Source organism: Eucyclogobius newberryi, unplaced genomic scaffold (genome assembly GCF_026437365.1).
Source record: "Eucyclogobius newberryi isolate DKJ021-1_F unplaced genomic scaffold, fEucNew1.0.hap1 SCAF_18, whole genome shotgun sequence".
Classification (NCBI taxonomy): domain Eukaryota; kingdom Metazoa; phylum Chordata; class Actinopteri; order Gobiiformes; family Gobiidae; genus Eucyclogobius; species Eucyclogobius newberryi.
Genome location: NW_027315812.1, coordinates 21690268 through 21718010, shown reverse-complemented (window position 1 = coordinate 21718010; position 27743 = coordinate 21690268). Strand labels below are relative to the sequence as shown.

Genomic DNA, 27743 nt, shown 5'->3' with positions numbered 1-27743 from the left:
GGATCTACACAATTGTACACGAGTAAGAATGTTCTACTTTGAAATAATATTACCCAAGTACAAAATAGTGGGGCATGAAATTACTCAAGTAAGAATAAGAAAATATTTTGGGAAACCACTACTAAAGTCAGGAATTTGAGATGGAATTAGAGGGAGAGAACATTAAATAATGAACAAACGATGGTATTGAAGAAGCATGAACTACAAAAATGAAAAACGAAATCATGACTGAACGAGCAATGCAAGAAATTAGGGCTGTAGATGACGTAAAACTAAATGCTCTGTGCCTTGATTAATCAACTAAAAGGGGCATGGTGCTGGCAAAAGCTCAAACCTGTTGAGGAAGTCCCATGTATCAGTCGCCAAAGTGCACTAACAAGACCATGAGACTTCAGAGAATCACGTAATTACAAATACAAAAACAGTGTTCTTCTCACAATTCACATTAAATGCTCTTCTTTCAGCTGTTTTGAATATTAATCCCTTAGTATCGCCCAAAAAGGCACCATCCACTGATCAATCGACTACATTTCTACAGCCCTAAAAGAAATATAAAGTTCAAATCATTTAATATTGTAAGTGGGAAGAGGAAAACTTTTACCCAAGTCAGAGTAAAAACTATGGTAACTGAATAAGTCTCTGTAAAGTCAAATTTTCTTGTTAAGCTGTGGTGTGGAGCTTTAAAAAGATATATATTATGTCATCTGCAACCTTTTTTTTAATCATTTAGTGGATACAGACACTAAACTCACCCAATAGTTGCTTTGGGAGAGTCCAGATGCCAGCGAGCCAAAAATTACAAGCTTTGATCCAATTGTGGTTAGTAACACGAAGAAGAAAGAGCGAACGTCACACGGACTGTTCCAGGACCGGGAGAAAATCATCCTTGTATTCTCCTCGTCTCCAAAATGTCTGCACGAGTCCAAAGAGCGTAACTTATTCAATTAAACGAACAGATTCATCTCGTTTTGCTTTGGATCGAAAAAGGAAGTTTGGTAATGTCATGTTAGGCCATTTCACTTAGGTTTTCTTATCTTCATCGTCGGTCTGTGGATTTCATACTGGCTGAACGAACGGGAACACTGAGATAAGTCAGATACAGCTGCTGAAGCGTCTGGAATGGAAAACCTCAAATTCCCTGAGCCAAAAGTAAATATATACATGGACAGAGGAGGCAGTGGTCAGCAGGGACGCCAGTGTTTAATGGGGACAAAGTGGAAAATACCATAGAGTTATATTTTGAGATTAGATTTATATGAAAGAAATGGTGCATGTGATAATATGTTAACACAAGCTACCATTTTGGCACAGAGACCGAGGTTTATCCAAATGAAAACAGAAATGTACACTCTAAACTCAAAGTTTAAATCAGGACAGAAAGAAAATATTTGCAAGAAAACCATTTAAATTACCTAGAACATCCAACACTAATTAGAGATACCCTCATGTGACTTTAATCTCCACGTTCAGGATACATTAGAAACTCAGAAAAACACTGGAAAAATAATAAATAATACATTTTGACAAGTTAGGACACTTTGGTTACAGTATACAGTATAGATCTGGACTAAAAAAAACTGTACTTACACAAGGAGCTTACACAAAATAATGTCTAGATTTAGTTTTTTTCCATTTGAACTGTACTCAAATGCATCTTCAAATGTTATACTTGAGATTTACTTACGGAACAAAACATGAATGGACAAACAAAAGTGTTGAAACATCGGAACAATGAACATAGTTTCATTTGTCGGAGGTGTGAAAGTGCCGTACGGTGAAGTCAGTCCCTGAACCTCAATGTCACGTCTCTGTCACACCAAAATGTAAGTTATTGAGGATATAAAGGTGAAGGATTTAAGCTTTGCAACAAAAATGTGGACCAGTTGACCATGAAACCTAACGACCGACAAAAACTGGTCTGCGGGCCACATTTAGCTCCCGGGCCATAGGTTGGACACCCTGTTATAGACGAGACTCAAAAGATTATTACATTCTTTATATGAATACATTATGTCAGTCAATATGGCCATACATTTTTCTAAAAACAACCCAGCAGCACCCATTATTTAAAAAAAAAAAAAAAACACCACAGGCTATTGAACTTACAAATTACAATAATATTCCAATTCATGTGTATAATCATAACATTAAAATCTATGTTTTCGCCATGTCTCAGAAATTGTATTACATTACACATTCCTCTGACTGGACCAACCCACAATGTAAAACACTTTGATGCTTAATTTGTGAAGTGAACGGCGCATCTTCAAACAGCCGCCTCATTAAAGATTCCCATTTAAATGCCAGTCTGCTCCGTCACAATTTGCAATGCTAATCTCCTCCGCTCCACCACCGCGCTCCAAATCCACGGACAGACTGCAAACTGGCAATTAATCCAAGTTCAGCCGCATCTTCCAACGCATCGCCAAAATTATACTCCGAAATGCTGACCTGTCCAGACCCGAGAGACTTCATTTACGACCTTAGCAAATTTTGGTTTTGGGGCTGATTTTGTGATGCAGAAGCGGCTAACACCTTTCTGGATTCCTGTGTCTAACCTCTAAAGCTCTTTATATATAGTCGATAGATCTAACTGCCGCCGGGTTTATTTCGGGTTTCAAAGAACTTGTAGGTTTTTCGCTGAAGACTTTGTTCCTAGAAGTGAAGTGTGTCACAACTCGAGCGATGTACAAGCTTTTATTGATGAGCATGATAAGGCTGCAGAGTAGAGCGGTTAACCACATTAAAATGACATTTGTGCTATTTTTGTGCTCAAACAAGAACTTTCCATGTGCTGCGTATGTTCTTTATGCATGTCGTTTGAGCATTCACATGTGGAGGAAGTTAAATTACTTTTCACACTGGTAAAGATAAGATAAGATGACCTTTATTTATTTGTCCTACAATGGGGAAATTACAATGTTGTAACACAGAGTAGGTAGAGAAACAGATTAGGCACTGAAGTATAAGAATAAAGAAACTGTTAAACCGTATTTAAAAACAAAAAACCTTTATGAAAAAAAAAGGTAAAAAAAACTTTTATAAAAAACGTATAAAAAACTCTCATAAAAAAATTATACTTTTAATAAAAATAGGACATGTATTTACAGCGGTTAAACTTTCCAGGGCACTTAAAACTTATGATTACGTTTAGATTAGTTTTCTATCTTACTTTGTTATAGAACTGGATGCAAACTGCAACTTAATCTTATTCTCATAAAATAATAATGAAGTCTCAATATTTACGATTTTATGTGGTACGGCCCGCGGTCCAAACTTGGCCCTCAAGGGGATCTAATGCGGTCCACAAAGGTGTGCTGAAATGTCTCTATTTTGATTACATTTTGTGCTGAAAATAAGTACTTATTCCATCTATTCCACTCTAAAACACAATACTATAGACAATTTACGCATAAATCATGTCACAATCATAAATAAATGTCAAAAATACATGATAGTAAAGAAGTAAACGCACATTACAGGTTTAAACACACGTCATGACTGGAATAATCCCAGATGTGCCGTCGCCTTTGTAAACACACACAGTTTAGGAGAGAAATGATTCAAGTGTGCTACCAGATCTGTTCCTCCCTCACCTTTTTCATGCCCTTGTCGAAACTTCAACATCTGTGTAAGCGCTGAGGTCATTCAGGCTCCGCCCCCCCGCTGTGCGCCCATCAGAGCAGCAGCACCTCCACAAGACAACAATACATGCAAATCTGTGTAGACAGATAATAGGTGACATTTGGAACTGGCGACAAGCAGAACAGAGATTATTATAGTGGGGAGGGAAGTCCCCTGATCAATGGAGAGATTAAGTGGCCCCGATGCGTAAAGGCAACAGACTTCCCCTAACAATGAGTCAGAGTGAAGGTGCTAAATAAAAAAATAAAAAAAACGAATTTGAAAATGATTATGAAATTTCAATACCCAAATGTCTCTGCAATTAACATAGGCTTTGTTGGTTTAAAACAACGGTGTACTTTTTCCAGAAAGCTGAATTAGTCTTTGTTTTGAATGTCACAATATGGCATTAAACGTGTCACGCAAACAGTATGTTCAGGTAAACATACCAAAACAGGAAACGCATTTTTGCCTCATCACAGATCTGACCTGTAACTTAAGGTTTCATATGCTTTTAATGCCATACGGTGGAGCATTTCAGGTAAAGCAATGATAAAGTGCACCTTTAAATCATGCAACAATGCAAGAGAATTGTTACTAGTGCATTTATTACATTTTTAATTTTAACTTTTTGTTGTTTTAAACTTCTCACAATACCTAAATATTTAAATACATGATTGTATCTTATTGTTGTCATCTGTAAAAATGATGGTCCAGGAACAAAAAAAATTGTGAAAGATTATTTTTTATTGATCACATTTTTATGTTGCGTAAATACATATAAATAAATGTTTTGTATTAATTATCCTTACAAATGGATGCAATAAGTACCATGTTATAATTGATAAAATAAAATCACCAAAAATACCTAATACTTTGAGTAATGACTCTATAAGTCATAACGCTTTATGGATCAAAACTAGACACAAACGTTTAATGTCAATAACATTTAGTTTCATTCTGAATCAGCTCATTTACATAATGTACGCTCTCGATAATGGTCCACCTTATAGTTCAGGGCCCCTCGCCCCAGTGCAGTTTGAGTGTTTCATGATGATTCACAGTACGTTTTCTGGCTCGTCTGTCACAGCTATAGAGAAACAGAAGCATAAATAAAGTGGAGCATTATTCAAATCTGACTTCATATCATTAACCGTGTGCAACATCACTTTTGTAGAATGACAGTGCATAAATAAATTGTGCAGCCATGTTTGTCGGCCAAAAATACAGGCTGGATTTGAAATGCAATTGGAGAGTCAATGAACCAAACACAACGCGACGTTTAAAAGAAATGTAGCACCAATCAGACAAGCAAGAACTGGCATAAACGCCACCTCCATTTTAACCAACTGTTACGATTGGTTGGTAGTTTTCCACACCAAACAACTTGAATGGGAGCGGTTTCACACCCACATGCAGCGTTCTACATTAATTACTCTTCTGTCATACTTTCACATTCATTTAACCAAAAATACAATTAAGACTACACATGAACCGCACACCTATTACATCTATTCTGCCATTACTATAATCCAGAAGCTTTATTATTATATTCATTATGATGATGATATTATTAGTACTTTTATCTCTGTTTTTGTTTTGTTGAATATTTTGTTACTTAAGTAAAAGGAATAATAGAGGACTTATATATCAACCAGGCATGCGCAGCCAGGGAAACGTGCTGCTCTCCTGGGGACGAGCCAGAACGAGGCTGCAGGTGTGCAGTAGGTGCAGCCTGTGATTGACATGTGAATGAACTACTCGGCTGTCCACGCCACGAGGAAATGAGACTCAGATTTGGCGCCAACAAATCCTCCATAATTCCTTAAAGTAAAAATACAGACATAGGAGTAAAACAACACTCAAGTGAAAATATCATATTAAAATAACCCGTACTTATTATTATTAATTATTATTAAAGTACACCCTTAAAAAATGACTTTAAGAGTAAACGGTAAAAGTAATTCACGCAGATTTTGCAGAGGTATAAAACCATTAAAAAAAAAAAAAAAAAAAAAAAAAGCATCCACTGTTAAATTTACTTAAGTATAGATACCTACAAATTCCAAAATACTTGAGTACTTTGTTTTTTCCACCATTCTTAAACGCTATTAATCGATTTTAATTTGCTCCCACATGTGCTCGTTTCAAAGTAGTTACTTCCTACAACTAATACTTCACTGCCCGATTTATGTATGGCTGCAGTACTTCAAAATAAACTGTGTACAATTCATTCCAGGGTAAAGTAATATATGAAAAGTGTGTGCGGGCTCTGGATTGTGGTTCCTGGAAAGAGCCTGCTCATGTGGGCGGGGCCGGCAGCGTGTAGCAACTGCCAGACCTCCCACCACTCAACAGGGACTACTTTCGCTCCGGGAGCATGGGAACGTACCGTGACCCACTCACCTGCAGCATGTCGAGACACTTTTCACCCTGCAAACACCGCTGTAGGGGACGTCGCTTACATGAAAGATCTGCAAAAGAGAGAAATTAGATAGTGAAGACGTGATGTGGGCTGGATTGGATTTCCTGATGTGGCGATAAGAACAACTATACATACAGTATACATGCTGTTCCTCCAGATAAAGGGATTAAAGGGCTGGAGGTCTGAGCAGTTATATTCTAATTGAAGATTTGCTGATGAAGACATACTGACGCTTAAGAGCCCCCCTGCTATTTATACGCCACAACACACTCACTGACCTTTAGTAGTAAAAGTACAGGGTTACGCTGTTACTGCAGGCCCAGCGGTCACTTTATTCATTGTGTTTATTTTCGATTTGGTCGGGACAATGCATATGAATGTACATACATGAAATAAATGCTGACATTTGCTGTAGTTTCACTGTGTTAATCTGTCTTAGGCCGACTGTGGATGGAAAAATAAGAAATGTATCTACTAATGGTTACACTAAAGCTTATTTGGACATTTTTTGCCATTTATCCGATTTATTCTTTGTCAGTAACATATTGGTTTGGATAATTACCATTTACTAAAGAATGTTTTCTGTTGCAACCATTGGCGACACAATAGAATATCAAGAAGCAGAAAGTTGCTGGTTTGCTTGAGGTGCACTGTCGCTTTAAGTGTTATAGAGTGTTGTTCTTTACAGCTGAGAAAAGTAACAGAGGAAGAAAAAATAAAAATAAGAGTAGTAGAAAAAGAACAAAAAAACGTCACGTAAACAAATAATGTATGAATATAGCTTGAGATATGAATAAGTGAAAGTTACAACAAAATCACATTTTAAATATCTATGTAGGTAATGAAGACAAAAATATCTGCACGCATCACTGGTGTAGCTGAAGGTCTGGTCCTGTTACACTTTGCACATGGCTTTAAATAGTAATCAAAGAGCAGCGGAGGTTGTGTGACGGAGCATTCTGGAAGTGTTCGCGCGGCATCTGTCAGTCGACTTAAGTATCATAGTGGCAGGGTTCACAGGGTGCAAATTTGTGAATGAATCCTTCCATTTATGGTGTTGATGGAGTGGTGTCAGTGCATGGAGGAACACACACACACACACATGCACACGCACGCGCACGCACGCGCACGCACGCACGCACACACACACGCGCACGCACACACACACACACACACACACACGCACACACGCGCACGCACGCACACACACACACACACACGCACACACGCGCACGCACGCACACACACACACACACACACGCACACACGCGCACGCACGCACACACACACACACACACGCACACACGCGCACGCACGCACACACACACACACACACATGCACGCACGCACGCACACACACACACACACACACGCACGCACGCGCACACACACACACACACACACACACACACACGCACAAGTTTGGCGGTTTCCTCTGTTCTACTACATCCTCTGCTACAGCTAAACCATAAACTACAGTATCAAGTATGTATGAGTCAGCTGGACGTGATAAGATGTGTTCAAATATGTAACGCTGTTGCCAAGCAGTCTGGTAAAACATATCAATGAGTAACTCAAGAAAGACTTTCTCCCTTTTTATTCTAGACCGGTCCCTGCGTTTGAATGAATCACACGTTCTCCAGAGCCTGTTAGCAGCTCTGTTAATCTGCCGCTGCAGGCTGGCGCCTTATCGACACCGACCTCAAACTGTGATTAGAACCGTTTTGTACTTTCATTTCTCTAAACGCCAGTCAAAGTGAGAGCAGACATTAACATACACTTGATATAGCACAGATTGATAAGAATGGATATATTCTGGTTTGGAAAATGTGACGTTGCATAGGTGAGAACAGGAAATAAAGGGATTCTGAATTGGTTTATGATGTGTATATTCAAGTGTGAATTTTTGCAAGAAATCAATGCTCTGAATATGTATAAATTCCACCCACAAGGGGCCACTATAGCCAGTCTATTCCCAATAATGTATAGATATTGAGCACAACAGCGAGTGGGACTTGTGCTTTGAGAAGAAAACATCTTTTTATGATTCATTTCTTCAATAAACTTGTCTACTTGTCTATATTAAGAGGCAAAGCTGATGAAGGCTAATCAGCAACCATAACATGATATATTTGATTGAAATATTACACAATAGATCCTATAACTCTCAAGTCATGTGCCTTCTTTTTGTTTGCTTTTCACTTAATCCTTACTTAAGTCAACACTTGTGCACAGGCCAAACATCCCCTTTCGACTATTTATTTTATTCATGCAGAGCAATACACGCTATACAATATTACGTTCTATGCAATCGTGGGAAATCAAGGGATGTAAAGATTAAATGCATAAATGTTTATCATGATTACAACACACTCAAGTAAGAACTAATCAGGAATAAATAATCGTGTTCAGAGGCAAAAATAAGTCATTTTAATTTTTTTACTCCAAAAACAAAACCTGAAAAGTGTTTCTTATCCGTCTGTTTACGTCACATTAGATAAGATAAGATGTTCCTATATTGTCCACACATGGGTAAATTTCATTATTGCACCGCAGGTAGATACAGAGGAAAAGAACAGATAACTTATAACCCTAACCCTTAAAAAACACTCTTAATAGAAGAACTCTTATAAACAAAACTCTTATAAACAAAAACTCCTATAGAAAAATCCTCTCATATCTCAATAGGGATTGGAGGGGGAAAAATAAAGATAAAATAAAATAAAAACAGCTAGTGTAAGACAAGATAATACTGGTAAAATAAACACTCTATTTACATCAGTTATATGCACATGAATGTGACATTATTGCATGTGAGTACGGCAGTAATTGCACATGAATATTGTGAAAATGTGAAAATTGACATAACTACTTCATTCATACATTTAACTTAATAAAACTGAGCAGATATGTGAGGAATGGGAGTTGATTGAACATGTACATGACTGATTCTCTATTGTTTCTTCTCACTATAATTGTAACACTAAAATGTGATCACGTGACATCCCTGGTATAATGCTGTGTTTTCTGTCCAGTCAGGTGTCCTCTGAATGTGCCCCAGGTAAGGCCCGCCTGCCCCTCTGTAGCGGGCGCATGTTTCTCACCTCCAGTGTCAGACGCACACAATGGGGCTGCTGGCCGGGCCGCGCTCAGGGATTTAGCAAGTGTCCCGTGTTTAAATGGGCCGTCAGACCGCTGGCGCTGGTGAACAAACATGGAGCCACATCAAAAGAAGAGAGAAGGGGGCGTGACCCGGCCTCGGTGCAGGCACAATAAGGTCACACGGGCGGGACATGTCCAGCACCACACTGGACTTCCTGCACGGACACAGATGATGAGATAAGAGCAAATCAAAACACAGGAATCACACGTGGCTGCTGTGTGACAAGGATTGTGCAAGTTTGGACATATCGGAAATACAAGACAGTAAAGATAAGATTGTCTGTTATTAAAGTGGCGGCGTTAAGATTCTTTCACTTCCCTTAGGTACTGATTTAACCCATTCAGAAAATACACATGTAAAACCTTTGTAGGACGTTCTTTATGTATTTGGTTCCTTTTTGTGGAAGAGGAAGGAAAATGCTGTGTTTTCCAAAGAGGCAATATTATACTTTTACTTCTATTTAAGTTACTCTAACTTGACTACAGATGAAGTACTGTATATGTACATATTCTTCCATAATTACACAGGGTTACTTACATTCATGCAGGTATTTGTATGTATACTTTACTCAGTTACAAACAATACTGTAGTGTATTGGTTTAAATTCATATGCTGTGTCTTCATTTGTTACTTTTTGCTGTGAGGGCTGCTTTTTATTGCGCATTAACAATACTTTTACTTACATCTTCTACTTTCTACTCGCAATTTTCTCATGTTCTGAACCAACTTAGTTCATAATTTCACTTCCTGTTGTCACTTCCATTCACAAAAGGTTTGAGTCTAACTGGAGACTAAATTGCAACAGTTTATTGGGCTGTAAAAGCTTGTGAAATCACACCACAGGAATCCACTCGACTTTGTTGTGCCCCATTACCTCCACAGTAAAGCATGAGTAGCTCCAGTTTGGTTTTCCTGCTTAACTGGAAGTGCACAGTCATAAGAAATACCTTTTAGATGACTACTGTTTATACCACTGTTTACTGCATTATTTCACTCAATCAAAATCATTAAAAAAGGTGAAATCCCGTCCTCTTTACCATATTTTTGAAGTACAAAAATTCGACTTCGGGCATCCCCTTGTCATTCATTCACGACTTTGAGTCTTGTAACGACGCGTGACGCTGCATTGCTGTAAATCAGAAAAGAAAAAGAATAAGCGTGGGAGTTGACAGAAGTTTATTGAATCACTTTGTTGGACTTGATTTGTGTTGCCAGCTTCACTTGAAAGAGAGACAGAGGCGAGGAGGTGGAGGAGGTGAAGGAGGAGGGAACAGCCTTGTACTTATAACAGTTGTGGAAAGATCTGGAGTGGTTCAAGGAGGTAGGGATACTTGTAAAAAAAAAAAAAGGGAGATAAAAGTGAGCTTGGCAGAGGGTCTATCTACGCGGGTGAGCATGACTTGCCGCACAGCTGACCACATCCAAAGAGCTCCGGTCAGGGCTGAACGGAACTGAAGGGAGCGAGAAGGAGCGAGAAGGGAGTGTGAGAGGAGCGGCAAGGGAGCCAGAGGGGAGCGAGAGAAGGGAGCGAGAGAAGGGAGCCGGTAGAAGGGAGCGGGAGAAGGGAGCGGGAGAAGGGAGCGAGAGAAGGGAGCGAAAGAAGGGAGCAGGAGAAGGGAGCGGGAGAAGGGAGCGAGAGAAGGGAGCGAAAGAAGGGAGCGGGAGAAGGGAGCGGGAGAAGGGAGCGAGAGAAGGGAGCGAGAGAAGGGAGCGAGAGAAGGGAGCGGCAAGGGAGCGAGACAAGGGAGCGAGAGAAGAGCGCGAGAGAAGGGAGCGGGAGAAGGGAGCGAGAGCGAGCGGGAGCGAGAGAGGAGAGCGAGAGGAGCGAGAGGGAGCGAGAGAAGGGAGCGAGAAGGAAGCGAGAGGAGCGAGAGGGAGCGAGAGAAGGGAGCGAGAAGGGAGTGAGAGGAAGCGGGAGAAGGGAGCGAGAGAACGGAGCGTGAGAAGGGAGCGAGAGCGAGCGGGAGCGAGAGAGGAGAGCGAGAGGGAGCGAGAGAAGGGAACGAGAGAAGGAAGCGAGAAGAGGGAGCGAGAGAGGGGAGCGAGAGAAGGGAGCGAGAGGAAGTGGGAGAAGGGAACGAGAGAAGGAAGCGAGAGAAGGGAGCGTGAGAAGGGAGCGAGAGCGAGCGGGAGCGAGAGAAGGGAGCGAGAAAAGGGAGCGAGGGAGGGGAGCGAGAGAAGGGAGCGAGAGGAAGCGGGAGAAGGGAACGAGAGAAGGAAGCGAGAAGAGGGAGCGAGAGGAGGGCGCAAGAGGGAGAGGGAGGGAGCGAGAGGGAGCGAGAGGGAGGGGACGGTGACAGGAACCAGCAGCTGCCATCTACACGGGGAGAGAAAGTGGCACGCAGTCAAAATATGACTCAGCGGCGGCCGGCTACTGCGCAACTGTCCAGCTGCTTTCTGTTTGTTTTAGAACTTTGACATTGTGAACAGACTGTAAAGTTTAATGGCTGTTGACGTGAAATAAAATGCAGTCGAGCAAAAGAAGCTGTGGGTACCTTTTGAATTTGAGAACAGTTTTTAAATGTTGTGCGCAAGTCATTGTGTAATAGTTTACAGTGACTCAGCTAAACTAGTGACGGTGTCATGATAGTAACAGTAACATTCAGTCTTTAAGCCAATTAATGGATCAATGGAGTCTTAGTCAACCACATGTTTTATTAGTCGACCTAGAGATGGGCAATATATTGAAATAGGAGAAGGGAGCGTGAGAAGGGAGCGGAAGAAGGGAGCGGGAGAAGGGAGTGAGATAGGAAAGCGAGAGAAGGGAGCGAGAAAAGGGAGCGAGAGCGAGAGGAGGGAGCGAGAAGAGGGAGCGAGAAGAGGGAGCGAGAGGAGGGAGCGAGAGGGGAGAGCGAGGAGGAGCGAGAGGGAGCGAGAGAAGGGAGCAAGAGGGAGCGAGAGGAGGGAGCGAGTGGAGGGAGCGAGAGGAGGGAGCGAGAGGAGGGAGAGGGAGCACAATATCGAAATATTGATAATATCGTGAATGTTGTTTTGAAGAGATGCAAAATGTTAATATCAAGTATATTGTTTATAGTAAAGAATGTTACAAAGAAGTGTTGAAAAAGGTGACAACTAGTCAACTAATGCGTTTAAAGACAAGTTTAACACATTTCTGTTGGATTGACTGAATATCGTCTGAATATTTTTAGCGGGTTAAATCCAGGTATTAATTTTTGTCGCCATCGCTCACACTTGATGGGACATATTATCTTTTAAAGGATTTATATGAACAGGAGGAGAAAGGAGCAGGTGTAAAATGCGTTAGTTGGAGAATTGATTGAAATTGTATATCTACTGATTTCTCTTTTTAAATTAATTTGAAACTGATTTTATATTTGTTTTGTGATTTTACTGTATTTTGCATTTATATTTTGATTTTAATGGTTGTAAAGCACTTTGTATTTGTATGTATGTGTACAAACTGTGGTACAAATACATGTTACTTGCTGGAGATTGATCTAAGAGCTTTTGCCAAATCTCCACCCAATTTAGTCCAACAAGTCGAAAGTCATCATTTCAAACGCCGCCTCGACTATTCGGATGTTGTGTCCTTGGGCAAGACACCACTGAGTGTTAAATGAATGAACAATGTCTACAGTGTTCTGAAAGGCATTAGTGTGGCATTATTATTGCTGCTATTGTTATTAGCACTATTTATAGTTGTGGTAACAGTGTTCATTTCGTTGACTAAAATATTTTCGTCATAGTTTTCGACAATGTCATATTTTCGATGACTAAAACTAAATAAAAAGCACTCATTAAGACTAAAACCATGACTAAAATGACATGCATTTAGGTCAACAAAAACTATGACTAAAAGTAAATTTTTTTGGGCAACTTAAGAATGATAAAAACATAAAAAAGAAACAAAACAAACTCAGAAATAATCATAATCATAATAATATCTGTGCATATTCATGAAGCAAAGCAATACAACTGTTCAAATTAAGACAAATTCTGATTGACTAAAACTGTCGGATTGATTTTGACGACTAAATTAACATGATATTTTCTTCAATTAAAACTAAAAAGAATGTTTTTACTCAATCTTGACAAAAACTAAGAATTATTGAAGACACAAACTAGGAATAAAACTACATATTCTTGTCTAAATGAGCAGTAGTAGTAGTAATAATAGTAGTAATAGTAGTAATAGTAGTAGTAGTAATAGTAGTAATAGTAGTAGTAGTAGTAGTAGTAGTAATAGTACAGATAAAAAACTAGGACTAAAACTACATATTCTTGTCTAAATGAGCAGTAGTAATAGTAGTAGAAATACTACTAGTAGTAGTAGTAGTAGTAGTACAGATAAAAAAACTAGGACTAAAACTAAATATTCTTGTCTAAATGAGTAGTAGTAGTAGCAGTAGTAGTAGTAGTAGTAGTAGTGGTAGTAGTAGTGGTAGTAGTAGTGGTAGTAGTAGTGGTAGTAGTAGTAGTAGTAGTAGTAGTAGTAGTAGTAGTAGTAGTAGTAGTAGTAGTAGTAGTAGTAGTAGTAGTAGTAGTAGTAGTAGTAGTAGTAGTAGTAGTAGTAGTAGTAGTAGTAGTAGTAGAGATCGCGCTGGTGCCAGAACAGTCCTAACAACAGTGCGGATGGCAATATTGAACACTCGACTAGATCTCACACAGAATTTACTACGATAATAATCCTTTTTGTTTCGCGCACACTACAAATGGAGGGAAACATGTATTGCATAAACACAGCCACAACAAAAGCTCCAAACACATAAGCCTGTTATTGTGGGAGCCGCTCCGCTGACAGGTGGTGTAACAGCTCATATTAACTGCTCGTTCGAGGGCTTTCACAGCTCCATCAGGCCGGCGTTTGTCTTTAATTACATGACCTGTTAAGTCTCATTTCCAACTAGAAATAGGTTACAGTCAATGAGGCGTTTTGGAAAAGCTCGATTAGAGAAAACACACTGTTGTGGTGTAGCAGGTGCACCGCTGTTGGAAAATAATGCCACAAGTTCACAATTTAACAGACGATATTACCATCTGCATAGATAAGGGACAGGGAAGGCAGGGCCGCTTTTAGGTTCATTTTAGTCCCGTTTACGCCACAAACGTCAATAAGATGCAACTAAACCACAGAACTACAAATGAGATTGATGGCGCTTTGAATATCATTTGTTTGTGGTTAGTGCAGAGTGTGTTAGAAACATTTTAACTGGCTAAATGTTTAAATAAAGAGATAAATTTGTGATATATGGGTATGTTTACTGAGGTCAAGTCTGTTTAAAACGGGACAGTTTGGGTGAAGTTATAGTAAAGGTTCTCAGTAGGATTAGATTTTTTTTTTTTTGTGCATTGGTTTCTTATAAATTCAATTTCAAAATAAAAAATGTAGTTATGTAATTAAATCAAGTATTAATTCGAGATTGAGCTTCATTCATTTAGTTCTAATAATCAGCTTGGATCTTTTTAACAGATGATCCGTCAGTAAAAGTATCTTACGCTTGAGGAAGAAATTCAATGGCAATCATCAAAAGTCTTAATAGTGAAAGACATTGTTATGTGTTTATAATAAGGCCAAATACTATCTAATAAATATTGTGGTAGTTAAATATGAGGGGAAACATTTTGACATATTGCCGAGCTCTAATAAATCCCAGTTCACACATTATTAACACCTGAGAGCAAAGTGAACAATCCGGACATTATTAGTGCTGCAACAACTAATCGACTATAATAACCCATTATCTGGACTATAAGGACTCAAAAACACACACATAAAATAACCCTTTTAGTGCTGCCCGGTGGTCGAGGGGTTAAGGCAGCAGCACATGTGCCAGGCTCCACATGCAGCCGGCTGCAGTGTTGTGAGTTAAAATCCTGGCTCTAACAATTTACTGCATGTCCTCCCCTCGCTCTCATCCCCATTTCACGCTCAGTTGTCCTCTCTAATAAAGCCTACGGGCCAAAAAAAATCCTTCAAAGGAGAAAACCCTTTTATAACAAAGACAGTGGCATTACTAAATCTATTAAAATGTTTCTATATTACACAAAAGACCCAATATAGCTCCCAAATCGAGAGATTCATATTCATATTAATAATCCAGCTCACAGGTGTGGCATATCAAATGCAGATGAGCCAGCATGAATATTGCACAGGTGTGCCTTAGGCTGGTCACAATATGAGGCCTCTCTGAAATATTCAGTTTTGCTTTATTGGGATGGTCTGAGCGGGGTTCAGAAAACCAGTCAGTATCTGCTGTGACCACCAAAATGACAGCTGAAGCTGAAGGAACAGGAACACGCTGTGGTCCACACTGATCCAGAGCGTCCCAGAGAGTATGTTTGAGAGTATGTTTGAGCGTGTGTTTGAGAGTATGTTTGAGAGTATGTTTGAGAGTATGTTTGAGCGTGTGTTTGAGAGTATGTTTGAGCGTATGTTTGAGAGTATGTTTGAGAGTATGTTTGAGAGTATGTTTGAGCGTATGTTTGAGCGTATGTTTGAGAGTATGTTTGAGCGTATGTTTGAGAGTATGTTTGAGAGTATGTTTGAGAGTATGTTTGAGAGTATGTTTGAGCGTGTGTCTGAGAGTATATTTGAGAGTATGTTTGAGAGTATGTTTGAGCGTGTGTTTGAGAGTATGTTTGAGAGTATGTTTGAGAGTAAGTTTGAGCGTATGTTTGAGAGTATGTTTGAGAGTATGTTTGAGAGTAAGTTTGAGAGTAAGTTTGAGCGTATGTTTGAGAGTATGTTTGAGAGTAAGTTTGAGAGTATGTTTGAGCGTATGTTTGAGAGTATGTTTGAGAGTATGTTTGAGAGTGTGTTTGAGAGTATGTTTGAGAGTATGTTTGAGAGTGTGTTTGAGAGTATGTTTGAGAGTATGTTTGAGAGTATGTTTGAGAGTATGTTTGAGCGTATGTTTGAGAGTATGTTTGAGAGTATGTTTGAGCGTGTGTCTGAGAGTATGTCTGAGAGTATGTTTGAGCGTATGTTTGAGAGTATGTTTGAGCGTATGTTTGAGAGTATATTTGAGAGTATGTTTGAGAGTATGTTTGAGCGTGTGTCTGAGAGTATATTTGAGAGTATGTTTGAGAGTATGTTTGAGAGTATGTTTGAGAGTATGTTTGAGCGTGTGTCTGAGAGTATATTTGAGAGTATGTTTGAGAGTATGTTTGAGCGTGTGTCTGAGAGTATATTTGAGAGTATGTTTGAGAGTATGTTTGAGAGTATGTTTGAGAGTAAGTTTGAGCGTATGTTTGAGAGTAAGTTTGAGCGTGTGTTTGAGCGTATGTTTGAGCGTGTGTTTGAGCGTATGTTTGAGAGTATGTTTGAGAGTATGTTTGAGAGTATGTTTGAGCGTATGTTTGAGCGTATGTTTGAGCGTATGTTTGAGAGTATGTTTGAGAGTATGTTTGCGAGTATGTTTGAGAGTATGTTTGAGAGTATGTTTGAGCGTGTGTTTGAGCGTATGTTTGAGAGTATGTTTGAGAGTATGTTTGAGAGTATGTTTGAGCGTATGTTTGAGAGTATGTTTGAGAGTATGTTTGAGCGTATGTTTGAGAGTATGTTTGAGAGTATGTTTGAGCGTATGTTTGAGAGTATGTTTGAGCGTATGTTTGAGAGTATGTTTGAGAGTATGTTTGAGCGTGTGTCTGAGAGTATATTTGAGAGTATGTTTGAGAGTATGTTTGAGCGTGTGTTTGAGCGTATGTTTGAGAGTATGTTTGAGAGTATGTTTGAGAGTAAGTTTGAGAGTATGTTTGAGAGTAAGTTTGAGCGTATGTTTGAGAGTATGTCTGAGAGTATGTTTGAGAGTAAGTTTGAGCGTATGTTTGAGAGTATGTTTGAGAGTAAGTTTGAGAGTATGTTTGAGCGTATGTTTGAGAGTATGTTTGAGAGTATGTTTGAGAGTGTGTTTGAGAGTATGTTTGAGAGTATGTTTGAGAGTATGTTTGAGAGTATGTTTGAGCGTATGTTTGAGAGTATGTTTGAGAGTATGTTTGAGCGTGTGTCTGAGAGTATGTCTGAGAGTATGTTTGAGCGTATGTTTGAGAGTATGTTTGAGCGTATGTTTGAGAGTATATTTGAGAGTATGTTTGAGAGTATGTTTGAGCGTGTGTCTGAGAGTATATTTGAGAGTATGTTTGAGAGTATGTTTGAGAGTATGTTTGAGAGTATGTTTGAGCGTATGTTTGAGAGTATATTTGAGAGTATGTTTGAGAGTATGTTTGAGCGTGTGTCTGAGAGTATATTTGAGAGTATGTTTGAGAGTATGTTTGAGCGTATGTTTGAGAGTATGTTTGAGAGTATGTTTGAGAGTATGTTTGAGCGTATGTTTGAGCGTGTGTCTGAGAGTATATTTGAGAGTATGTTTGAGAGTATGTTTGAGAGTATGTTTGAGAGTATGTTTGAGCGTATGTTTGAGAGTATATTTGAGAGTATGTTTGAGAGTATGTTTGAGCGTGTGTCTGAGAGTATATTTGAGAGTATGTTTGAGAGTATGTTTGAGCGTGTGTTTGAGAGTATGTTTGAGAGTATGTTTGAGAGTATGTTTGAGCGTATGTTTGAGCGTGTGTCTGAGAGTATATTTGAGAGTATGTTTGAGAGTATGTTTGAGAGTATGTTTGAGAGTAAGTTTGAGCGTATGTTTGAAAGTAAGTTTGAGCGTATGTTTGAGAGTATGTCTGAGAGTATGTTTGAGAGTATGTTTGAGAGTATGTTTGAGAGTGTGTTTGAGCGTATGTTTGAGAGTATGTTTGAGAGTATGTTTGAGCGTATGTTTGAGAGTATGTTTGAGCGTATGTTTGAGAGTAAGTTTGAGAGTAAGTTTGAGAGTATGTTTGAGAGTATGTTTGAGAGTAAGTTTGAGCGTATGTTTGAGAGTATGTTTGAGAGTATGTTTGAGCGTATGTTTGAGAGTATGTTTGAGCGTGTGTTTGAGAGTATGTTTGAGAGTATGTTTGAGCGTATGTTTGAGAGTATGTTTGAGAGTATGTTTGAGAGTATGTTTGAGCGTATGTTTGAGAGTATGTTTGAGCGTATGTTTGAGAGTATGTTTGAGAGTATGTTTGAGAGTATGTTTGAGAGTATGTTTGAGAGTATTAGTAGTAGAAAAAGCTTCAGTTGTAGTCATCTGGACTCAGTTTGAAAAAATAGACGTTTCGACTCTCATCCAAGAGTGATTGTCAATAACAGAATTTAGGTCGAGAACTCCGATATTAATACTGTTCTGTGGTAAGACCCGCCCATTGGGAGGAGCCTTCCTGAAGTAGAAAGAGTTGTTTGTTTCCAAATAGAAGTATATAGGAAACCTACACACACGGACCAGTATCTGCTCTTTGGTTCCAACCACCCACCACAGCACAAGCTGGGTGTGATCAGAACCTTACAACACAGAGCTCAAGGTGTGCCCACCAGCTCAGAGGGCAAGAAGAAAGAGGAAAAACATGTCCGTAATGCCCTCTCAGCCTGTGGTTACCCCGCTTGGGCTCTCAACAGAGTGAAGAGAACCAAGAAGCAGGACAAAAGGGAAACTGAACAGAGAAGGAAGGGTGTTTCTATCCCTTATGTGTCTGGCCTGTCGGAAAAACTGCAGAGAATTTTTAGACAACACGAAGTCCCTGTTTATTTTAAACCAGGAAACACTTTAAGACAAAAACTGGTTCACCCAAAGGACAAGTTGCCGACTCAAAAACAGAGCAATGTAGTTTATTCGATCCAATGCAGTGAAGAAAGTTGTAAAGAACGTTACATAGGTGAGACGAAACAGCCTCTACACAAGAGGCTTTATCAGCACAGAAGAAATACTAGTTCAGGACCTCAGAGCGCCGTGCATCTCCATCTTGAAGCCTCTAATCACTCGTTTGAAGACGGTGAGGTGAAGGTTTTAAGCAGGGAGAAAAGATGGTTTGAAAGAGGAGTCAAGGAAGCTATTTTTGTTAAAAAAGAAAGACCTTCTTTAAACAGAAATGGAGGGCTTAGGTTTCATCTTCCTGTTATTTATAATGGGATTCTGAACCCCTGGAAAGGTAAAGGACATTCAGATGCTAATCAGGTACTCAGGGTGGTTGAGCCAGGGTCTCACAAAGACAAAGAGGATTCTAATAGCCCATTAAGATTCTGAATAGGCTCGGTAGATACAAGGGGGGAGTTTCTGTTGAAACAAACAACTCTTTCTACTTCAGGAAGGCTCCTCCCAATGGGCGGGTCTTACCACAGAACAGTATTAATATCGGAGTTCTCGACCTAAATTCTGTTATTGACAATGACTCTTGGATGAGAGTCGAAACGTCTATTTTTTCAAACTGAGTCCAGATGACTACAACTGAAGCTTTTTCTACTATGGAACACGCCTGGACGAATGAGGGATTACACCGACATTTGAGAGTATGTTTGAGAGTATGTTTGAGAGTATGTTTGAGAGTATGTTTGAGCGTGTGTTTGAGAGTATGTTTGAGAGTATGTTTGAGAGTATGTTTGAGCGTATGTTTGAGCGTGTGTCTGAGAGTATGTTTGAGAGTATGTTTGAGCGTATGTTTGAGAGTATATTTGAGAGTATGTTTGAGAGTATGTTTGAGCGTGTGTCTGAGAGTATATTTGAGAGTATGTTTGAGAGTATGTTTGAGCGTGTGTCTGAGAGTATATTTGAGAGTATGTTTGAGAGTATGTTTGAGCGTGTGTTTGAGAGTATGTTTGAGAGTATGTTTGAGAGTATGTTTGAGCGTATGTTTGAGAGTATGTTTGAGAGTAAGTTTGAGAGTATGTTTGAGCGTATGTTTGAGAGTATGTCTGAGAGTATGTTTGAGAGTATGTTTGAGAGTGTGTTTGAGCGTATGTTTGAGAGTATGTTTGAGAGTATGTTTGAGCGTATGTTTGAGAGTATGTTTGAGCGTATGTTTGAGAGTAAGTTTGAGAGTAAGTTTGAGAGTAAGTTTGAGAGTATGTTTGAGAGTATGTTTGAGAGTAAGTTTGAGCGTATGTTTGAGAGTATGTTTGAGCGTATGTTTGAGAGTAAGTTTGAGAGTAAGTTTGAGAGTATGTTTGAGAGTATGTTTGAGAGTAAGTTTGAGAGTAAGTTTGAGCGTATGTTTGAGAGTATGTTTGAGCGTATGTTTGAGCGTATGTTTGAGAGTATGTTTGAGCGTGTGTTTGAGAGTATGTTTGAGAGTATGTTTGAGAGTATGTTTGAGCGTATGTTTGAGCGTGTGTCTGAGAGTATGTCTGAGAGTATGTTTGAGAGTATGTTTGAGCGTATGTTTGAGAGTATGTTTGAGCGTATGTTTGAGAGTATGTTTGAGAGTATGTTTGAGAGTATGTTTGAGCGTATGTTTGAGAGTATGTTTGAGCGTATGTTTGAGAGTATGTTTGAGAGTATGTTTGAGAGTATGTTTGAGAGTATGTTTGAGCGTATGTTTGAGAGTATATTTGAGAGTATGTTTAAGAGTATGTTTGAGAGTATGTTTGAGCGTGTGTTTGAGCGTATGTTTGAGAGTATGTTTGAGAGTATGTTTGAGCGTATGTTTGAGAGTATATTTGAGAGTATGTTTGAGAGTATGTTTGAGCGTGTGTTTGAGCATGTGTTTGAGAGTATGTTTGAGAGTGTGTTTGAGCGTGTGTTTGAGAGTATGTTTGAGCGTATGTTTGAGAGTATGTTTGAGCGTGTGTCTGAGAGTATATTTGAGAGTATGTTTGAGAGTATGTTTGAGAGTGTGTTTGAGCGTGTGTTTGAGAGTATGTTTGAGAGTATGTTTGAGAGTATGTTTGAGCGTATGTTTGAGAGTATGTTTGAGCGTATGTTTGAGAGTATGTTTGAGAGTATGTTTGAGAGTATGTTTGAGAGTATGTTTGAGCGTATGTTTGAGAGTATGTTTGAGAGTATGTTTGAGAGTATGTTTGAGCGTGTGTTTGAGCGTGTGTCTGAGAGTATGTTTGAGAGTGTGTTTGAGAGTATGTTTGAGAGTATGTTTGAGAGTATGTTTGAGAGTATGTTTGAGAGTATGTTTGAGCGTGTGTTTGAGCGTATGTTTGAGAGTGTGTTTGAGCGTATGTTTGAGAGTATGTTTGAGAGTATGTTTGAGAGTATGTTTCAGCGTATGTTTGAGAGTATATTTGAGAGTGTGTTTGAGCATATGTTTGAGAGTATGTTTGAGCGTATGTTTGAGCGTGTGTCTGAGAGTATGTTTGAGAGTATGTTTGAGCGTATGTTTGAGCGTGTGTCTGAGAGTATGTTTGAGAGTATGTTTGAGAGTAAGTTTGAGCGTATGTTTGAGAGTATGTTTGAGAGTATGTTTGAGCGTGTGTTTGAGAGTATGTTTGAGAGTATGTTTGAGAGTATGTTTGAGAGTATGTTTGAGCGTATGTTTGAGAGTATGTTTGAGCGTATGTTTGAGAGTATGTTTGAGCGTGTGTCTGAGAGTATGTCTGAGAGTATGTTTGAGCGTATGTTTGAGAGTATGTTTGAGCGTATGTTTGAGAGTATATTTGAGAGTATGTTTGAGAGTATGTTTGAGCGTGTGTCTGGGAGTATATTTGAGAGTATGTTTGAGAGTATGTTTGAGCGTGTGTTTGAGAGTATGTTTGAGAGTATGTTTGAGCGTATGTTTGAGAGTATGTTTGAGCGTATGTTTGAGAGTAAGTTTGAGAGTAAGTTTGAGAGTAAGTTTGAGAGTATGTTTGAGAGTATGTTTGAGAGTAAGTTTGAGAGTAAGTTTGAGCGTATGTTTGAGAGTATGTTTGAGCGTATGTTTGAGCGTGTGTTTGAGAGTATGTTTGAGAGTATGTTTGAGAGTATGTTTGAGCGTATGTTTGAGCGTGTGTCTGAGAGTATGTCTGAGAGTATGTTTGAGAGTATGTTTGAGCGTATGTTTGAGAGTATGTTTGAGCGTATGTTTGAGAGTATGTTTGAGAGTATGTTTGAGAGTATGTTTGAGCGTATGTTTGAGAGTATGTTTGAGAGTATGTTTGAGAGTATATTTGAGAGTATGTTTGAGAGTATGTTTGAGAGTATGTTTGAGAGTATGTTTGAGAGTATGTTTGAGAGTATGTTTGAGCGTATGTTTGAGAGTATGTTTGAGAGTATGTTTGAGAGTATGTTTGAGCGTGTGTTTGAGCGTGTGTCTGAGAGTATGTCTGAGAGTATGTTTGAGAGTATGTTTGAGCGTATGTTTGAGAGTATGTTTGAGAGTATGTTTGAGAGTATGTTTGAGCGTATGTTTGAGAGTATGTTTGAGAGTATGTTTGAGCGTATGTTTGAGAGTATATTTGAGAGTATGTTTGAGAGTATGTTTGAGCGTGTGTCTGGGAGTATATTTGAGAGTATGTTTGAGAGTATGTTTGAGCGTGTGTTTGAGAGTATGTTTGAGAGTATGTTTGAGCGTATGTTTGAGAGTATATTTGAGAGTATGTTTGAGAGCATGTTTGAGCGTGTGTCTGAGAGTATATTTGAGAGTGTGTTTGAGCGTATGTTTGAGAGTATGTTTGAGCGTATGTTTGAGCGTATGTTTGAGAGTATGTTTGAGAGTATGTTTGAGAGTATGTTTGAGAGTATGTTTGAGAATATGTTTGAGAGTATGTTTGAGAGTGTGTTTGAGCGTATGTTTGAGAGTATGTTTGAGAGTATGTTTGAGAGTATGTTTGAGAGTATGTTTGAGAGTATGTTTGAGCGTATGTTTGAGAGTATGTTTGAGAGTATGTTTGAGAGTATGTTTGAGAGTATGTTTGAGAGTATGTTTGAGAGTATGTTTGAGAGTATGTTTGAGAGTATGTTTGAGCGTATGTTTGAGCGTATGTTTGAGAGTATGTTTGAGAGTATGTTTGAGAGTATGTTTGAGCGTATGTTTGAGAGTATGTTTGAGAGTATGTTTGAGCGTATGTTTGAGAGTATGTTTGAGAGTATGTTTGAGAGTATGTTTGAGCGTATGTTTGAGAGTATGTTTGAGAGTATGTTTGAGCGTGTGCTTGAGAGTATGTTTGACAGTATGTTTAAGCGTGTGCTTGAGAGTATGTTTGAGCGTGTGCTTGAGAGTATGTTTGAGCGTGTGCTTGAGAGTATGTTTGAGCGTGTGCTTGAGAGTATGTTGGAGCGTATGTTTGAGAGTATGTTTGAGAGTATGTTTGAGCGTATGTTTGAGAGTATGTTTGAGAGTATGTTTGAGAGTATGTTTGAGCGTGTGTTTGAGCGTGTGTCTGAGAGTATGTCTGAGAGTATGTTTGAGAGTATGTTTGAGCGTATGTTTGAGAGTATGTTTGAGCGTATGTTTGAGAGTGTTTTTCTTGAGAGTATGTTTGAGCGTGTGCTTGAGAGTATGTTTGAGAGTATGTTTGAGCGTATGTTTGAGAGTATGTTTGAGCGTATGTTTGAGAGTGTTTTTCTTGAGAGTATGTTTGAGCGTGTGCTTGAGAGTATGTTTGAGCGTATGCAGGCCATGCCTCAGCTTACATGACCCTTTAACAGTATCATACTAATGAGGTCATGGTTGTGGACATGTCACCCATTGAACAGGTCTCAATGCACAAAAGACATAATAGTATGATCCACTAATTGAAAAAAATAATTTGAAAAAGTTGGAAACTAAAATAATCGTTAGCTGCAGCCTCTGAAAAAAAAAATCTAATCCTACTGCAATTAGACTACCAATATTCAATAAGTAGGACTCATTTTAAACTACCCCAGAAACATAAACAATTTGAAATAATTCCATTCATGTCAGAGCATGTTTACAGAGCTCTAAACTCCAGATTCAAAGAGACTCAGACTCTGACCACTCTGCCACCGAGCCTGCCCGCTCCCACATTCCCCTCAAATCCCTCTGCACACTGCACTAAACCAACACAAGGGCAGGTTGAGGCCACCTTTTCAAACGCTGGTGAGTAAGGCCCGCTACGTTCTCACCGCTCCACACGACTCACGCTGCAAGTGACATCATCTCAGCTGCTCTCGCTTTTGGCAACTGACGAACTGTTGCAGACCCCGGTGCAGAAGACACAAGACGAGAGGGAAGATGGCTGGGATTAAGCCGCTTTGCATCACGCCTCATTCATAAAGCAAGTGTTTGGTAACGCGGGGCTCCTGCAAACGACCCGTGTGAGAAACTGCACCGATGAAATACTTTTCGTCGTTGTAAACATGACTTTACTGCGTCTCCGGCATCGCAGTAATGAGGCACAACTTGTAGACGAAGCCGCATTTCACAAACAAACTAAGCTAGACAGAGAAATGTATTGAGTAAAGCAGTGCAGAGGGGCCGAGTGCCAGACTACATGATATACTGTATAAATATGCAAAACAAGATTTATGGAGGCCGCGGAAACAAACAATCCCCACTCCTTTTAAAGATAAATGTGAAGCAAGGACAGCAGCGCCTCCACATCCTATAACTTTGACTTATTTCTATTTCTAAAAGCCTCATTCTTTAAAAAAAGGTGTGCGCTACGGTGACATCACCTCGTTTGCACTCGGTTTACATTGTCCAGAACTGGTTTGAAGTTTGAACGCATTTATTTCTTCACTGCATATTCTTCTCATACAAAAGTACAAAAATATGATCAGATTCATTGTTTTGGCTGACTCTGCATGAAACATTTACCCACTAATTACCTACAGTTTTAAATGTCCTAAATTATTATTGTTGTTTTTTTTCTAAAGCTATACATTTTATTCATTTTAATATTTAATTGGTGGTACAAGAGTAACATTTCATACTCATAGTGTAGTGGAGGTCAGTAACTAAGTAAAGTGCCACACTGCACTTAAGTATAGATTTTGTACTTTACGTGAGTTGTATTTTCATTCAGAACTTGAATATACAAGAAGATGAATACAATACTTTCTGCTCCACTATGTTTCTAAAAAGTCTCAAAAGTACTCGTTACTGTGCAGTAGTAGATGAATTACAAAGGCTTCAATCTTCAAGTACTGCCATTTCCTCCACAAACAACTAAATATCCTGTCTTATTCTGCATGAAAGCTGCTAACACTGAAGTTTAGATCAGAGCAAATATGTTCTGAAATACAATGTTTTTGTCATTTCTCGACGACAGAGTGAACTTTGAACTAAATGCAATCATCAAAACACAAATCGCAATTAGATTTTTCAGCCCTAGCAGACAGTGATTTATTACTCAGTTGTTATCAAGGTGCAGTTTATGATTGGGTTGTTCTTGAGGTGATAAATATACATAAAAGGAACAGGAAAAGACCAACATTTGCATCTTGTCTTTAAAAGCTGCTTATTCAAACGTAGTATTTTTGATGCAGCAAGTTATTTAAACATGTGTAAAAAGTACTTTCAACACTTCCAAGGCGAATACTTCAGTACTAATTACTTTTACCTGTATTAGAGTAATATTTTGACCAAGTACATCTGTACTTTTGTACTATTTTGCACTACTTTCCTGATTGGGTCTTCAAAGCGGAATAGCTTATGTTTATTGTGGCTACAATATAATCGTAGGAAGTGAAACAGAAAAACCATGAGTATTTTAGGAGCAAAATTGACTCTTTTTTTAATCGGTACACCTAAATTTCATAAAGTTGCTCACAAATATGAAGAATAATGAGGTGTAATGACAAAGAAAATGAAAGATTTCTCTGTTCTGATCCCCGAGAGCCTCTATAAAGTATTCATACAGTCATGAGCTGGAGTGTTCGGTGGTCAATGCAAAGTGCTCTGTCCCTTTAAGGTCGATCAGCGTGACAGTTGTAACTCAAGGTACTTCCCGACCACAAAGCACCATAGGGGCCCACTCGGGGTAGCTGTCCTCTCTCTCTCTGACAGTAAAAACACAACTCTTACTCTAAGTCCACTGTACTTTGCATCACACCACTGTGGTTCAAGTCTTCAGCAGCTAAACAGAGAAGAGAAAACAAGTTGAGAGTTGTGATATGACTGTGAATTAAAAAAAAAAAAAGCAAGCTATCAAAAGGAACCGTAACATTAAAATGACTCTTTCACTATGACTTTTTATCAGTAAATGTAGTCAGATACAGAGAGATGAGAAAAAAACATCATAAAAGTCAACAATTTGCCAGAAAACTCCGTGACCCAAGCGTGTTATTTCAAAGAGTTTTACCTGCACAGCTCTGCTCACTGACAGAAGCTGTTGTGACACTACTGAAATCCACCTCCACTTCCCCTGCACCGCTCTGGGAATGCACAATTTGACTCGTGACGGAGGTTTTTGGGTCTTCTCAGGTTTAATAACGCCGACATGAAAAGCCAGGACTTTACCCCGTTTACTGACGAGTGGAAGAACAGAACTGCTAGCTCTGTGGTGGGAGGGAGAATTAGCATACATTCACCTGATGGTTGAGACATTGAAGAGTGTTGTCAAGATGCTCCCAAATAGGGCTGAATGGAAATTGCAACTCTTATCAGTGAAATTAGCAGGGCTGTCAAAGTTAAAGCTAGGGTTTCTCATTTTCACACCCAGAAACTGCAGGTTTCTGTGAAACTCGTCCTTAGAGCTCACGAACCCTTTGACACCTTGTTAATATCCACATATATTACATTCTAGGCTTGTGCACAGCTTTAAATCTGTATTTTTCATGCTGAAGTGAGAATGGGCTCTACTTCAGGCATAACAAGACGTAAAACACTTTATTATTAGATGCAGACAGTGGCCAGCGGTCTCATATTTGTGCTGCTTGTACAATGTACTCATTTACAGACAAAAGTGGGGTCAACTTAGGCCATTCATGAAAGAAAATTGACGCATAAATCATGAATGAACACAAACTAATTATATGTTACGGTCGGATACAGAAGCAGAGCAGGAGCAACGTGAGAAAAATATTCATCAAAATGTAAAATGATGAACTTCGAATGGACTCAATCTTGTGTTGATTGCATGTTGCACATGTCTGTTATTACTTATCTCACTTATACAGCAAAGTAAGGCAGCGCAATGAAGCATTTTTTAATCAAATCATGATCCAGTCGTTTCAAATCATGAAAGATCGCTGTGTTTTCAATCGAGAGTTTGTTTTTTATGTTCAGGAAATTCATATTAAATGCCATTTTATTACTTTTTATTATTATAAAAGAAAATAATCAAGGTCAAATAATCAATTGAAATGAAAGAAGCCAAACAGCCTCATCTTTCCAACATTCTTGACTTAATTCATCTTCACATTAATTTAATTTAAGTCACACACAAAGCATTTCAACTTCTTGGCCTCATGAGTACTTCCGTCATAGCCCTATTTATAAAGCATTATGTAGGTCAAAGAGGTGCTCCTTGTGATGTGGCGTCTCTCTAAAGGTAGTGTGAGCGTGTGAGCGTGTGTGTTGTGTGTGTTGTGTGTGTTGTGTGTGTTGTGTGTGTTGTGTGTGTTGTGTGTGTTGTGTGTGTTGTGTGACTAATGAACATAACTCCACTGGCACTGTACCCTTCACGTGATCTGTGCACTATTTTGGCATTCTGGGTCGGTACTACATTGCCGCTTGGTTAAAACTAAAGTGGATCTTTATGTGATGCCGTCATATCTCTGAACACGCTTCCATTTAAGCACCTCTGCTATTAATACGCAAAAGAGGGAAGAGCACACAGCAGCGCAGCTACAACTATGACTGAGC

The 27743-nt window shown here is 39.1% G+C and overlaps 2 long non-coding RNA genes across 4 annotated transcripts in view; both read right to left on the bottom strand.

The window, feature by feature from the left end:
• Positions 1-4629: 4629 nt before the first annotated feature.
• LOC140365005 (uncharacterized) lies at positions 4630-10548 on the bottom strand. Of its 3 annotated transcripts, XR_011927757.1 has the most exons (4): positions 10250-10548; positions 9154-9366; positions 6031-6098; positions 4630-4714 (listed from the first exon to the last, which is right to left on the bottom strand). It is a non-coding gene; the product is annotated as an uncharacterized lncRNA (long non-coding RNA). The 3 variants fall into 3 exon arrangements; XR_011927756.1 differs by lacking the exon at positions 10250-10548 and having other exon boundaries at positions 9154-9754; XR_011927758.1 differs by lacking the exon at positions 10250-10548 and having other exon boundaries at positions 4637-4705; positions 9154-9754.
• Positions 10549-11462: 914 nt separating this feature from the next.
• LOC140365004 (uncharacterized) overlaps positions 11463-27743 on the bottom strand; it is a 29689-nt gene continuing 13408 nt past the window's right edge. The window contains exon 3 of the long non-coding RNA XR_011927755.1: positions 11463-11529. This is a non-coding gene — a long non-coding RNA (uncharacterized lncRNA). The remainder of the gene's footprint in view (positions 11530-27743) is intronic.